Genomic DNA, 16627 nt, shown 5'->3' with positions numbered 1-16627 from the left:
TGTTAGAGATCATTAATCACGGAATCACAGGATGGTTTGGGTTGGAAAACACCTCTGAGATCACTGAGCCAAGCATTAACCCAGCACTGCCTTGTTCACCCATGTCCCCAGGGGCCACATCTCTGTGTCCCTTAAAAACCTCCAGGGATGGTGACTCAGTGCAGAGATCACAATTAGGATGACTGCCCAACCAAAGATTTCCTTTCCTCTTGGGAGTGCCAACTGTTCCTACACAATGACAAGACAAAAAGATGGAGTTTGTCTGTTTGGGTTGGGATCAACACACAGGAAGTTTCCTGATGGGTGGAGACCAATTCACACTTGAACTGAGTGGACACAGACTAATCCCCCAGGGGTGAGCAGTCTAGACTCCCTGTGAGTGCATAAAAACCAGAAGGCCAGAAAAGGAAAAAGGGAAAGCAGAAGATACTTGGTTGAGGTTGAGGAATAAGTAAATGATTTTTGGACTATATCTAAGAGGAGTTGGAGATCATTCACACTCAGCACTAACTTGTGGGAGGAAAAACAAAAAAAGGAAAAAGCAAGCTTCAGATTCTATGCCCATGCAAATGCTCTTAACTTTAAAAACTACTGCATTACACAATTCCTACACTTGGCTTTTCTAGATCCCACTGAGAATAAGATATATCTACATTCGAGTTAGATGTTGCCAATAATTTTCAGTTATATTCTTACGAGGTGAACATAAGGTTTAGAATATGCAATCTGTCTGACTTTCTGGGATGTGTTAAAGGTACTAACCTATCAGCTCCATAAAACTTTTGGAAGTGCAATGGTATGAAACTGCATATTAAGCTGAAAAAATCATACTGATCTGTATTTTAGAAAATATATGCTGCAGTCAGCATGTCCACTAACCTCCTATTATTTACACACAATTGGTTGTAAATCTTTATAATGTGTGACCCAGTAATCTCATCTACAGCACCACCAGTAATCCAGAGACATCAGCAAATCCTATGCATAAATTGTACCACACAGTACAATTAAAGTAACACAGTTTGTGAGAATCTGAGAGCCTAAACTGGCATGCTTCCACATGAAATTATCATCTATTTAGTTTGGAAAAGACCTCCAAGATCATCAAGTCCAAATGTTAACCCAGTCCTGCCAAGGCGACGACTAAACCATGTCCCCAAGTGCCACATGGGTTTCCCTGAGCAACAGAAACCTTCATACAAAACACTATGGTAAGAAATGTTAAGGCTGTGACATGACAACTCAAAGTCCAAAAATTCTGAGTAAAGTTCATAAAACAGCTGGTCCTCATAAGTCATCAATGCTCCAAGGAAAGGATGTGAATTTATATGCACTGAAAATGTTGCCACTTGCTCCTAAAACTCAGTGTGCAAAAGAACAGAACTGAGAAGAGAATCAAGCCCATTTTAATGCTGACTTTCCTATTGTGTCCAGAGGCAAAAGTCTTAATATTATTGCAACTACTGTTCTTTCCATAATTTGCTAGAATCCTTTTGCCATGTAAGCAGGCAGGCAGAGGCAGCCCATCTGCAGTGGGAGATTCCAATCCAGAGTGATTACATATGTGAAATACTTTTCCTCATACACTCCCAGTGCCCCTCAGAGCACATTTGCTGCTGCTGGAGCCTCAGTTGAGCACACTGCTTTCCCCAAGAGAAGCATTGCTCTACTATTACAACACTTGTGACTGATGTAATTTTGATGTTTACCACTTTCTACTTGTGTCTATTCACCAAACCAAGCACCGGCTTTACGAGGTTTTCCTGCAAAAACACCTTTCTTTCCTTGTCCCGGGTTCCCGTGTGTTCACCCCCTCCCAGCTCTGTGTGTCAGTGCTGCCATGCCCTGACTGCACAGCCACTGAGGGCTTTGAACAGGGTTATCTGTTCCCAACCCCTCAGCTGTAATATGGAAGTGGGAAGAGAATCTGTCCAGCAGCTTCACAGATCTTCTGTACAACAGCCAAATTCAGCAGCATCAAAAGCACGGCACACTCTGTATCCAGCAGTAGCTCCCCACACATCACACTGCCCATCTGGAGCCCAGAGAATGTCTTCTGTGTCAGTATTTGACAACTCAAAACACTTCCAAGTGCTTCATTTATTTCCAAAGCCTGAGAGAGACCTCTGATTCCAGCAGTGCCTGTCAGGAGGGGATGGGTTTGGCACCTGTACAGTCCTGTGCATGCAGGAGTCCCTGGATGGGGTATTTGAATCCTAGAATGCCTTGGGTTAGAAAGGACTTTAAAGACCACATAGCCCAACCTCCCTACCATGAGCAGGGACATCTTCAACAAGACCATGTCTTGCTCCCAGAGAGATCTGGAATGGAAAAGTTTAAATCTATTCTTAGGAAATGATGCACCAGTTTTCAAGCAAAGCCTCAGCTGATGTTTCTGGTCCCTTATGAAAAACAGTTGGAACCATTTTTGCCTTCTAAGTGGAATAATTGATTCCTTCAAACTTGCAAAGGAAATGGTGGCATGGAGAGATGGGAAGGAAGAGATGTGGGAGCTGAGAGAACAGCATGACAGCATTTATTACACAGAGCCCGAAAGGCAGAGGAGAAAATTTTATCCCTTCCAAAACGAAAATAATGAACAGATGATTGAGATTTGCCCTGGGCCCCTACTCTTAGTACAGTCCCTCCCTTCTGGAACCATGAAAGTGAATTCCAGTATGTCTGTTAAAAGTCACCTGTGCTGTACAAAGCTCTTCACCTGTCCTCAGATGTTTGATGCTTTGACACTGCTCCTCACAATCAACCGCAGGGTCAGAAACCTGCTGATACTTATAACTACCTTTTCCTTGTACTTTCCACTGTGGAGCTGCCCTCAAACCCAGAGACTGATCTGTGCAGCCAAGGTCTTCCCTAGAGGATCAAATTCCAAGTTAAATCAAAGAGGGAAAAGCTTTGTCTCAGATCAGGAACTGCAGGGTGAAAAAAGGAAGAAAATATGATGTCATCAGTTCTACAGTTTGGCTGGGATTTATACTGGGATTTTGGAAGCTCCTACAGGGAAATACATCACAAATGGGTCTCCATGGAGTTCCTACATGTGGATTTCTCACCCTGGGTCTTCAGTGGTTGCTGCTGTCCAGGGCTGAGTGAAAATCCTTTGGTCTTCAAGTTTGACCAGGGGAGGTGCCCATGTGTTTTGGTACTACCCTCACATTCAGCAGGGAGGAATCCACACCAGCCCTGTTTTCCTGCTTCCTGGTTCTTCCAGAGTAAGAGGACATTCTGCAGCTGGCAATGCAATCCAACAAACAGTTTGGATGCTATGCTGCTTATCAGAAGAGGAAAAGATTTCCCAAAGCATACAAATGCATAAGGTAAAACAATCCATGGGTGCTCCAGTCTAACACTGTTGGATTCCCTTCAAGTGATATTCTGTTTAACCCTTCTTCCCTTCTTTCTGGGGGAGAGGGGACAAGGACTCTTGCCTTGATCCAGCATCAACATTTATCATTTAAACTAACACTCCTAATTTTCTGTTCATTTCAAGGTTTAAACTCTCAATGCAAATCACTTTCTCTATTACTCCACCTCTTCTGTTATTTAGCTACTGCTTTATCTACCCTTTGCTTTCCACACAGAACTCCCCCTAAGCAACCCCTGCATCAAAGGCTAAGTCCATTTTCCCATTTGTTTTCCCCTAGTGTTTAGGTGACTCAGATTCTGTGATCAGAATTTACAAAAAATTTACAGGCCAGGGACTTAGGCCAGGGACAGTTTCTTTTTTCCCTACTTTTAATACATTTTTCTTCTATAATCATATGCAATTTTCCCTTATACCCACAACAGTTTAGACAACCAATGGTGATGGCATCCATTACAAACTATATGCAAATGCCTTTGAATTATAAGGAGCAGTCTGACAAACTTCTATTGCTGCAGGAAAATGTCTTTGGCCATTTTTCTTTATTTTTTTTCTCCCTTTGATTAACTTTTCAAATCTTTCTTACACATTTTGTCACCTTCTCAAACCACTGCCTCATCTGCAGCTTATGATTCAAAGCAAGGTACAATCAATCCTTGCATTTTTCTATTCATTTATATTTCATTAACTGCTACACTTTATATTTCTGCTCAAAGCTTTTCCAGTTGTTTCACTTTTTAGGTCTGTTGGGGTCTGAAGAAAGACAGGGGAGTTGTGCATCAATGGTGTACATTTTTTTCTTTCTACCTAGTTGCAGTCTGTGTTATTTTCATAATAAATTCTGATTTTATGTCCCCTTTCCCTCGGTTCATCCATAGCACTGTTAACTCCAGATGTTCAAATCTCACGTGACAGAACTCAAAAAGATCATGTTTTTTTATGGAAAAATCCTCATGTGCTTCAAAATAGATTAGGATTTTTGATTTTGATAAACTCTCCCTTAACACAGACTTTAAAGATCAGCAGATAACTGAGCACTCATTGTCAAAAACTGTTTTGGACACAGTTACAGCTAAAATCCTTCCTATAACACACTAATCACCCTGTAAGGGCACTGCTAATCACAAATAATTTAGCTATTGAACCAACTGTAGAAGTGATGTCTAAAGGTATTTGAAGGCTTTCGGTATAATCATCCATATTCTCCTAGTCACTATTTTATAGAGATTTTCTCCTGAGCCAAGCATTTCCCATGCTTGTTTTCTGTCTCTGTGCAAGCACTTAAAAATCATTTAAAAATCTCCAAATCCTTCTAGTAAACACCAGAAATCTCATTGTAGTGGAAACATTTTTGTGGACTCGGGAAACTTAGAGCCCATCAGCTCAGAGGTGGAAGGACGGCTTTGCACTAAAGATCTTTAAATGCTTCAGATGAGATTAATGTGCAAAACAGCAGCTTCTCAAGCGGATTATAATAAGCACTTGTGATCTCCTGGCACTCTCAGCCAATCCCTCCTGTGACACTGCACTCCAGAGCTTCCAGGTATTGCTTGGAGAGCCTTTTTTTAATATCTATAAATACGTAAACCTCAACATACAGTTAGATTTGCATGATTGCACTTATCACTTCTGTGTGTGATTTAATAAAATACAGGCCTTGATAACAGAATTGAAGACTGGAGGAATACTGGAATTCCTGGGTTTCTCTCCAGAACTTTTTTTCCATCAGTAAATTACAGGTCAGGGACAAGAGTTCACTCTCTGCAAGACAAAAAGCTTCACACAAGTGTCTATCTGAGGTCATGAGACAATCAGATACAGAGATTAAATAGGATGAAGACGCAGAAACCCAAAGGTAAATAAATATTATTATTATATTTAAAATAGGACAGATCATAAATATGAGTATATTAATATTTAAAATTAATAAAAAAATAATACTAATTGCTTACTGGACACAGGCACACACTACCCAGGCTCGTTCTCAATGCTGTAACACCAACTAATATTCAAATAAAGAGTCAGGTTACCAAAATCACAAGCCCCAGAAAACATTGTCATTTTTATACATTTCTAACTTAAACTACTTTGAGTTATTTTCAAGCTTTATCATAAAAGACTAGGTATATGCTGCTTTCATTTCTTTGAATCCTCAGGGACTTCTGTATTCATTTTATTCCCTTCAAAACAGAGCTCTTTAAAAAGCAAAATACCTTAAGAAAGCTAAAATTTTGTGAGCTAATACTGACGAGTCACAGTGATGTCTACACCCACACATAATTTGTTAAATGCCACGAGATGACAAAGGGAAATGTAGTACAGATTTTATAAAATATATTTTCCAGAAATAAAACACATTACAAAAGAGGGGAAAAAAACCCCAAAACCAAGACAAACAAACAAGCAACGAATCAAAACCAAACACACCAGAGGGAAGGAAAGAGGGAGAAAGAGACAATGCTGCCATGAGCAAAAAATGGAATTAGAATCATGGAATCAACTGAGGTTGGAAAAGCCCTCCCAGCCCATGGAGTCCCCCCTGTGCCCCATGCCCACCTTTTCCCCCAGCCCAGAGCACTGAGTGCCACGGCCAGGCCTTCCTGGGACACCTCCAGGGATGAGCACTCCATCTGTCTAATTGGTAATTAGCAGGATAATTTTATATTACTAAGCTAAGCTCTTATCTTTCAGTGTCTACACTGAGAACAAAACATACTTGGTGACAGTAATTCCAGTCTCTCCCCAAACACGGAGCTTCTACCTGAAGAAGGCAATTAGTTTTCCCTTTAAAAATGCACTCACATACACAGTCCTGGATTTGCCACCACTTGCTAACCGAGATAACTTGGGAAAACTCACCCAAAAGGAATGCATTAAATTCCTTTGCCTTTTCTTCTCTCCCAGATCTCAGCCAGCCACGCTCCTTCAGGAAAACTGTGCAGCAGGAGGAAGGAGTTCCCTACCCTTAATGCCCTGATTCTGCCCCAGAAGCTCTAGGTATGTCTGGTCTCATACATCTCCATTTCCCTCCTTGTAGATCCTGGCTAGACAGTTGACATACAGACATATTTTTGTTTCTTTCTGGACATCACCCGTGTTTTTTCAGGTGTTCTCACCAGCTCTCATTTCACCCTCTATTCAAGGACTGCATGTCTAAGGAAAATTGGCAAGGAAGTCATTATCCACGCACCAGTAAAAGTTACTTGCACTTGAACTTCCCTACCTGCATGTTCCAATAGGAAACACTTTGGGGTTAAAAGATTTTAAGTTGCATTGGCTGCATTTTAAAGAAAAAAAAAAAAAAGGCTACTTAGGTATCAGGTATTTCTCCCCTTTATTTCCAATTTGAGGTATTTAAATAGCAGAGTTGAATGCTTTGACCGTGGACAGACCCATGAATCAAGGCAGTGCCCTGAACCTAATTTTCAGCATTGTTTTTCTAGGGATAGGTTTTGTCTGTTTTCATTATTTCATACTTGTTTTGGCCTCTGTGTTAATATACCAACACCACATGCTTGTTCTTTTTCCCCCTGTCATCACATTTTTAATATAATATACATGATATAATATATGTGACATAATATACATATACCATTACTTTTCTCTGAATTAATTTTTTCTTGATCTTGGAATGTGTCTTCTTACCCCTGACTGTAAATCCAATCTCTGTCAGGTTTAACAGGACGAGAGTCAAGATTTACTGGGTTCTGAACCACAGCCTGGTCTTAAGCCTGATTTTGGACTGCTGCTTGAATAGGGTTTTTTTAATAATCTTCTTTCCAATCTCTATCACCCTCTGACGAGCTGCTTGCTTATGAAAAAGGATAGTTTGATTAAAGATGGGTATTTTTCCTACACAGCACAAGTAGATAATGTACTTTACAGTAGTTTAAGATTTCATTATTCATACTAGTGAATGTGCCCACATAAGGAGTGCTGCAGTTACCACGAGCAATGAAAATAAATATTTAAATATATAACATTTAAGTTCAGAAAGAAGTAGCAAGTTCAAAAGACAGGAAATCATGACTGCAGCAAGGTCTTTTTTTCTGTTACACTCTCTTCATCCTTTTGTTAAAAAGAATGAGAGTGATATATTTAGGCTGGGTTTTCCCTTAGCTTTGTGTCTGTTATACAAGGGAGGGAAATAAACACAAACAGAAAACACGATAAGTGCAAAAAATCATATAAAGTGCTACCACAGCCATGCAATCACAGAATCATTAAGGTCAGAAAAGACCCCCATGGCCATCCAGTCCAGCCTTCTACCAAATCCCACCACTAAACCACGTCCCCAAGTGCCACGTCTACTCATTTTTTGGAGAATTCCAGGGATAGTGGCTCCAACACTTCCCCGGGCAGCCTGTTCCAATGCTTCACATGTGAAGCACTGGAACACTGGTTAAATGTGAAGTTTAACCTTAAATATGATGGAAATTTGTCAAATGAAAAAACAAACAAACAAACAAACACAACAACAAAACCAAAATTAGGGACTTAATAAAACAAAAAAGTATGACTGTTACAATTGCTCAAGCCACATATTACCAGTGGATTGGCAATCAGCCCTCTTAAAACACTCATTTTGCGTAGTTCACATTAATTTATAAATAAGTGGTTTCAGCATTACATCTAGCATCCCTCTTGCTCAGCACACAGCAATTAGAGCCCTTGTGAAATCACGCTGCTAAAAACATCGCTTTGCTGGGCACAATTCATTGATTGCCTCAGAAACTGAAGAAAATGCTTGTTCCCAAAACATTTCCAGTGGCCTGATCACTGGGATCATTTGGGAGTTGTACAGAACCAGTACCTGCTAAAGACTTTACCTGCTATTTGTGACTTGGATCTCTTAGGGTATGGAAATCTGCCCACGTTGTTGAAACGTGGAGGGAGGGTTGGCTACCCTGGGGTGGGCTCTGTGCAGCAGCAGTGTCACACACAGGCACACCAGGATCACCTGGTAGGGGAGGAAATTCCAAACAAATGCAGATAGTTTATGCCAGGGCACACAGAATCATCCAGGTTGGACCTTCCAGGTCATCAGCTGCCACCCCAGCACCACCATAATCACTCCTAAACCTTGCCCCTGAGTGCCACATCCAGACCTCTTGATGACTCCCAGGGACAGTGACTCCACACCTCTCTGGGTAACTTATTCCAATGCCTGACCACTCTCTCACAGGGATTTTTTTTTTCCTCATATCTACTTTGATCCTCTCCTGGCAACACAACACTACAGAGGTGTCAGGGGTGAGGTGCCTCTCTCCAATCCTGACATCCCAGATGTGAGAACCAGTAAACCCCAAGCTGAGGCGACGCTTGGGATTTCACATCCCTTTCAGAGGTCGTGAAAAAGTTGTTTTTCTTGTTTATCCTTTATAAAAGCTGGGACTAAATGAACTTTTAAGCCCTTCTCTAAGATACTAGGATGGGGAGTCTGAGAGTGCACACAGTCAGTAGGAGTTCAGACACTCTGTGCAAGACATATTTAAAATACCAGTTTCACCTAACAGCTCAACTACCCCAGTGGTTAAGTTTCACAGATATTTTTGATTACATTTGTCTGCAAATTTGCCTTGGGTATCACACTTGTCAGCAGAATTTAGGGCTTTTTATACATCAAATTGCGACTGCCAAACACAAGTTTTATCCATCTATTTTCTCACAGGAAAAACAATTTCTTTTCCTGTACATCCCATAGCTACAGGGTAACAGTTGGTCATGCCGGGATAGTCCAGCTTGGATTAGTCTTCCATGTGCTGGTACAAGTAGATGTTGTTCAAAACCGAGTATGGACACGTCACTCAACCCTGTGTCTGTCAGCTGACAAACACTCAACGGGACACAGCTGAGGGAATGTTCAGAAGGAAACCACCTACTGACCTACAGCTGCTACTGTAAAACATCAGGAATAACTCCTCAGAATGGCAATGCTCCTACAAAGCACATTTTAGGTAGTAAAATACCTAAAATGTTGAGCAAGGGCCTCAGTGTGGCTTCCCTGAAGCGTTGGGGCTGGTAGGATCAATCTTACAGTTTAGAAACACATATTTTGTAATACCTGTGCATCGTCTGAACTGAGGTTTGGATAAAATTCAATAAATGGCAGAGCCCCTTAGTAACAAAGCAGGAGAAGATAAATATGCATTTAAAAACGTATTTGTCAGACTGAGATATAAAATACAACAAAGGTATTGCAAGAGATTTTTATATTAAATGCCAATCCCCATCCATAGTAAGAGAAATAAAAGAAAAAATATAAGAAATACTCAACTGTGACCTCACTGCCTAGGTTCTTTTGTTAAAAAAACCCAACACACAAAACTTGCATCCAGTTTTAAGACAACTAATCACAGACTGATTTATACTTTCAAACCACGTCCTTGGAATTTTTCAGGTATCAGAAACATTTATTAGGGACATTGTGTAGTTGTTTATACAGGTTTGATGACACAAGGGTCGTGAAAGGAGATGGAAAATTGTATCTGTGACTCCATGCCACCAGTCTGTCAGTACATGGGCAGTGCTGTCTGTGCAGCAATGCCCCTCAAAACCAAGCAAACTGCATAACCTGTTCCTATAACTGAGGATATGTAAAAAAGCCCCAACAATTTCACAGAGAGAAGGAGTTGGGAGGAACTTCAAAAAGGAGACCTTTATCCATAAGCTTCTTTTAAGCATAAATTATTACACTGTGGCATATAGAATGCTTGCCAGTACGTACATCTGACTCACCAGCTACTCTCTGGCAAGACAGAACACTAGATTAGAATCACAGAATCCTAGGGTGGTTTGGGTTGGAAGGGACCTTAGAGATCATTTAGTCCTGACCCCCTGCCACGGACAGGGATGCCACTCACTAGATCAGATTGCTCAGGGCTCCATCCAACCTGGCCTTGAAAGAAAACCCAAGTAAAATTCAGAAATTTTTAAGATTTAAAGGACACAAAGGACCAAAATGTGGGTGTCTCCCTGCTTTAAAGGAACATGAAAAAAACATTTTAGGATTTTACTACTGATCCTACTTCTGGAGCTGCCTATTTTGCTTTTAAAAACACGTTACCTATTTTCAGTTCTGAAAACCAAACCCATCCTTACCACAGAACCACAGTCATTTATGTTGGAAAAGACCTCCAGGACCATTGAGTCCACCCTGTGCCTGATCCCCAGCTTGTCACCCAGTGCCACAGCCAGGCCTTCCTTGGACAACTCCAGGGATGGGCACTCCAAACCTCCCTGGGCAGCCCCTGCCAAGGCCTCACCACCCTTTCCAGCAACAAATTCCATCTCCTGGCCAACCTGAGCCTCCCCTGGCACAGCTGGAGGCCGTTCCCTCTCCTCCTGTCCCTTGTTCCCTGGGAGCAGAGCCCGACCTCCCCCCGGCTCCCCCCTCCTGTCAGGGACTTGCAGAGCCAGAAGGTCCCCCCTGAGCCTCCTTTTCTCCAGGCTGAGCCCCCCCAGCTCCCTCAGCCGCTCCTGCTGCTCCAGCCCCTTCCCCAGCTCCGTTCCCTTCCCTGCACATGCTCCAGCCCCTCCGGGTCTCTCCTGTTGAGGGTCCAGGACTGGGCCCAGCCCTCGAGGTCCCTCAGCGGTGCCAGCACAGGGACGGGCACTGCCCTGGGCCTGTGCCCACACCATGGCTGGTACAGCCCAAGTGCCACTGGCTCCCCAGATCCACAAGCTACTGTTCCACTTAAATTTTCACCAAGAACAGGCTAATAACTTTGTGGAAGCTTTGGTTTATTCATAACGATGCAGCCCTCCTGTTCCAAAACATCACTGGGGGAAACAGAACACACTCCCTTCCTCCAGACCTCTGACAGTCTGCTTTGGAAAGATGAACAGCTCCAAAACCTTTCCATGAACACAAACCTAAGAGGATTAAGGTGGTACTGTTGAAGAAACACTCTTCTGGGCAAATAAAGGAATGACTGAACACTCCACCTTGTTTGCAACAGACAGCAAGGGGACCCTGCAGGCCCACACAGCCACGGCAGATGAATTTACACTCTCCTAGATGCCTTTAAAGGATGACAGAATCACTGAACAGACAACTGACCTACACTACAGATTTCTGCCAGCAAATCTGTGTACGTACAGGATGGGAAAACATCCTCTATTTGCAATCCTCAAGGCACAAATGTACCCCCAGTGATTGAAGAACAACCTCTGCTGCTTCAGCCTGTGCTTCAAAGAGCTTGTATGATGACGCAAATACTACAGATCATCTGTTTCGGTTTGTCACAGAAGGCTTGGCAATAACATGAAGAAAATTGGTTCTGTTTCATAGCAAAGTGAATACATGAGTATGAGTAATTAATGCAATTTTATCAAAGATGAAAATGGGTTGGTATGAAATAGTCATTAAAGGCACATCTGGGAGGGGGTATCATTTTGGAGAGAAAAATTGCACAGATGTCATTGTTAGTGTATATCCTGCACTTCACAACTGCGAGTAGAAAAGAATGACTGCACATTGACAGCATTCAACCAGGAGGCCTATTTTATCTGGCAAAACCAACTCAATAGGAGGACTCACCTCCAGGTACATGCTGTTCTAAGCAACATGGCAGTTTGAGGTCCATACCTGATTACTTTCACAAGGACAAAACGTGATGATAAACAAACCCCTCTGACACCAGCCAGTCCATGAAGACACAGAAATACTGTTCCATGAACAAAAGGCAGACAAAAGAACAGTTATCAGCTTCCTTACAATTTCTAAGGTTGTTTCCCTAACAAGGTAGTTGAGGACACTCAAGGAGCTTTGCCTATCTCACCATCTTTCTCTGCTGGATTCTTCTCCACCTCATGTTTCTGATGATCCTCTTAAAACTGCAACCGACCAATGCCCTAGATCCCCCTGGCAGTCAGCCCTCAGAGGAAAGCTGTGTTGTTAGAGCTGCTAGTACCTTCTAACTTAGTTATCCTCTACCTGTTAGGGAACATGTGGGATGAGGACAGCAGTCCTGAAACCCTAACACTTCAAATTCAATCCAACAGATTCGAATGGCTAACACTGAATTAACGAAAAAACCTCCCAGTGCAAACCAAACCAAACAGACAAAACACCTGCCTACACCCCCTGCTTCCCTGGCTTACCCCAGGGAAGGGATTGGGACCACAGGTTCAGCACACATACAAAAGCACCCATGACAGAGAGTCAATCTGATCCAGACACTGCTGGGTCTTGGTTTGAGACCAGCATCTTGTTTTCATCTCAGCCACACAGACAAACTGGGAAACCAAGAGCTCTGATCACAATGTCAACATGTGTCAAACATGAATTTCCACATTGCACAAACTGTCTCTCATATAACACATAATGTTTCAAAAGAAATTCCAGAAGAATTTCATGTTCAGAATATTCCAATCAATTTATAAAGCAAAAGCTGAAATCAATTTCTAACGTCATTATTTTAGTTTTGGTATCAAAATGAATCAAAGATGTGGAACAGGTTTGTGCATTTATTTATCTACATGTTAAACACATCAGGTTAATGTGCCTCCTTTGAACTGAGCAATTATAATGCAGCAGTTTGAAAAGAGGTTTTAGGGCCCAGATTACAGTTTCCTTAAGTCTCAACAGATGGTTCATTGGATTGTTTCAGAATGCAAATACAAGCAAAAAAAAGGACAGAAAAAAAGGCACTGTGTTCCTTAAATATCGTTGCCCTTTAATGTATTATTACAGCCCAGCATCTACTAACTAGAGAATTAAAGAATCAGAGAATGGCTTGGGTTGGAAGAGACCTAGAGTACATCTTGTTCCACCCCCCCTTCCAGCTCTGGTTGACTTTGGGGTGTCAGCACAGCACTTTGCAGCATCTCAAGTGCAGTGTGTGCACAGGCAACCAGAGCATCCATGGTCACCTTCTGCAGCATCAGGAAAACACAAAGCATCACATGACACCCACTGGATATGAATGTTAGTAATTCTGGTGTTTCTCTTGCAACACGTGAAGGCCAGCACTGTAAAATGACTTTAGCACCTGCCAAAATCCATTATTTCCCCGGGTGGTATTCGGGCTTGAAGCATTGGGTGGGATGGACAGCAACCATCTCTCCAGATGGGCCATTTCATGCCTTAATGCAAGTTGTGTGCTGAAGGTGACCCCCTCCCCACCTGACAAGCAAAAGATTCCCTCCAGAACAGAAGAAGATTCCCTCCAAACCTGGATTCCCACAAAAACGTCTCTCACGCTAAAAGTACTCAGGCCTGGCTTGAAAATATCATTTCATATCAAACAGACAACCATAAAGAAATCAGACATCTTAATGACATCATCTTCCTCCAGACGTGCCACCGTCACTACATGAGCACAAGAGTTAAAAGATTCTTGAGATCATTCCAGCCCCAAATTAGATCAAGCTTTGCCACATACAAGATTAGAGGAGAGAAAAAAGGCCATTCTAAATTATACTTAACAATGACACATTGCAGTTTGAGAAACTCAATAACATAAATCAATACTAAGCTTCTGAGCTCTCTTGACAAGAAAAACCATCATATAATTACAGAATCAAATGAGAGATGTTCATATTCTAAGTATTTGCATTCAAGTTGATATCAGTTGTACTTTAGAAACAAATATCTCATTTACAAGCTAATTTGAGCAATATAACCTGCCAAATTGAGCCTGAAGCCTGAAACCCAAAGTCTGCAGGAAGGAACTAGTCTTCTAATTTCCTGCATGACTGGAGACACAAAAGTAAGACAAAGTGTCATTTTATTAAGGCTCAGAAAACATGCTTTTAAAACTAAGGGGGGGGGGGGGGGTTTAATTCCTTGGCTTCCAGAGCTTTTAGAAACAAACACTTGTTTAGAACATCTCAGTGATGAGGCCTAATAGGCTGAAGGCAGTTTGTGTTAATGGAGTCTGCTCTGGAACTGAATGGATTTGTTTCTCTCAGTGCCTTAAGCCTGGAAATAGCCAATATCTTTTTTTTCAACTTATAAAGAAAAATAAATATAGGGAAGAGAAATTATCAATCCATCTTACATGTCATCTTATTTAAACTTAGGACTATTTGCGTGTTCTAGGGACTTTTGTTGTTGTCTTGAATTAAACAATTGCTAGAAACCTAAAGATAGGAGACTATTCTTGCTCTAAATATGCATTTCATGCATTGCTAAACTCCTTAAAAAAATTGAGGCAGTATTTTGTGGCTGACACAGTATCATCTGTGTAGAATATCAGGGCATGTTTGAGTGACTAAATTGAGAACCTACCAAGCTAAAAACTCCTGATATAAATAGCTACTAATTATCTTAACTGATTTTTAAAAATATTCAAAAATGAAAACTCTTAGCTTTGTGAGCTATGCAGGCTAGTGAAAACCTGCCTCTGTAAAATCAGTACAGGTGTATGGCAAGAGGTCCACAGGATGCTCTTGATATGTGACAGGAAAGAGACGTTTTCATACAATGATTGTCTTTGCTCAGGGTGGATTAAAAAAAAAAAATTAAGAATACTATATCACATTTCAGTGCTACATTCATATAGATTTTTTCATGTATTTGTTACAAACAGAGATCACTCAGCTCATGTCTGTTTCTATGACTGATGACTGTAAATCCAAATTCTGCCCACTAGTTCTTCTGATTTCTCTGCATTTCTTCTTCTTAGTGCTACTTGACCACCTGAATACTGCTTCAATTATGCCACGTGTCTGTACCAAAGGTACAGGTCTATCAAAATCGAAGGCAGCTGAAACCATCAGCACAGACATGTGCATATGGAGGTAATTCTTCATCCCACATGGTTCCACCCAAGAACCCAAGTGGCTCCTTCATGGGAATTTCCATGCTTCTCCCTATTGGAACAGGACAACTGAGTATCACAACATTAGTTTACTTATTTATTTCTCTGATGAAGATCTCCCTGAATGCAACTACTAAGGAAACAAGACCACTCTGTTCCTTATTTCCAGACATCTGCCCTGGGAAGCAACCTAACAAAAGAATATTTTCCCATGACACTCCCAGCATCTTACAATCTGTGCCTGTCTGGCTGTTTGTGGCTCCATGGGGCCCTTCTCCCCAGACTTCTGCTGTCTCTAGACACAGACACTAACATACAACTAGCCTTTTTTGTCTCTAGTAACACCACAGGGCATAAGTAAAAAGCCCAGGTGTTGATCACCCGGACAAGGACCTGTGTTGGCACAATGGGTCTCTTGGTTTCAAAGTATTTTACAGTTAAATAAATTGCTTAAACATTTTTTTAAACATTCATTTTAAAGTTCAGTGTGTTTCATCTGACCTCCCTTCCCGTACATTAGGACATCTCATTGTTTCTCACACTTTTAGCAATTCATTTTAACAGTTCTTCTTTTTTTCCCCTCTAAATCTGGAATAATATGGAATAGTAATTCACAACAGGCTGTGTTTACCTTGTTAGTCCCCAGCTTTAAAAAGAAATACAAGAAAATGCAAGAACCAGAAAGAAACACCTTTAGGTTCATAGCTGTGACAACAGCAGATCAGTGTTTGTTCTGCTATCTTGACTTGAGTATCTCTTCTATGATCATTTCTTCAATTTATTTTCATTACAGAACACCCGTCAAATCTGTTACGCAAATTATTTGGTGTCCATGTGGTGTCCTCCAACATGTGAAACCACCACTGGTGGAATCAAAGCGAGTCTTCTTTGAGAAACACCACATAAAAGAAGATTGATTTTCATCTTGGAAATGTCAGACTTCTGCCTATAATGCTCAGCTACATTTTTCTGAAACAGCAAAGTTCAAAAAAGAGGCACAGACCTGACAGATCTCCGACACCTCATGATAGATGTGACAGGTCTTCTACTTTACTGCCAGAAATGTCCTCCAACAGAATGAGGCAATCAATGAAGAATAATAAATCTATCCCAGATCGTAGGACTATTTTTTGTACATGCAGAACAGAAGAAACGACACATTATTTGTACCTCTGCAGATAATAAACCATCACTCTAACTTTCTTTAATATTATACCAGTTAAACAGTTTATTTTTTATCTGCTTTATCTGTTCAGCTCTTCGCCATCAAAACTCCTAACACACATTTTTGCATTATTATTGTAGTGGATTAAAAAAAAATAAATAATCCTGCTAAAAGGAGAGTTTTTCTTACCATTTTTTCTGGTCCTTCTGTCAGCCCAGAGAGCGACTGCTGCTCCAAAGGTATCCACTGAATTACGTTCCCATCATCCTAGAAGACATTGTTGTTGATTAATATGGAGTCAAAAATTTTACC

The 16627-nt window shown here is 41.3% G+C and overlaps 1 protein-coding gene across 4 annotated transcripts in view; it reads right to left on the bottom strand.

Annotated features, from left to right (window-relative positions):
* PCDH15 (protocadherin related 15) overlaps positions 1–16627 on the bottom strand; it is a 673791-nt gene that overhangs the window by 482093 nt on the left and 175071 nt on the right. For all 4 annotated transcript variants that reach the window (XM_027661020.1, XM_027661021.1, XM_027661019.1 and 1 more), the window contains exon 3: positions 16505–16582. The gene's annotated coding sequence lies outside the window, so the exon portion shown is untranslated. The remainder of the gene's footprint in view (positions 1–16504; positions 16583–16627) is intronic.

Source organism: Corapipo altera, unplaced genomic scaffold, assembly GCF_003945725.1.
Source record: "Corapipo altera isolate COAL_440 unplaced genomic scaffold, ASM394572v1 133, whole genome shotgun sequence".
NCBI classification, from domain to species: domain Eukaryota; kingdom Metazoa; phylum Chordata; class Aves; order Passeriformes; family Pipridae; genus Corapipo; species Corapipo altera.
The sequence above is the reverse complement of the archived record's forward strand: the minus strand, read 5'-3'. Positions and strand labels throughout refer to the sequence as shown.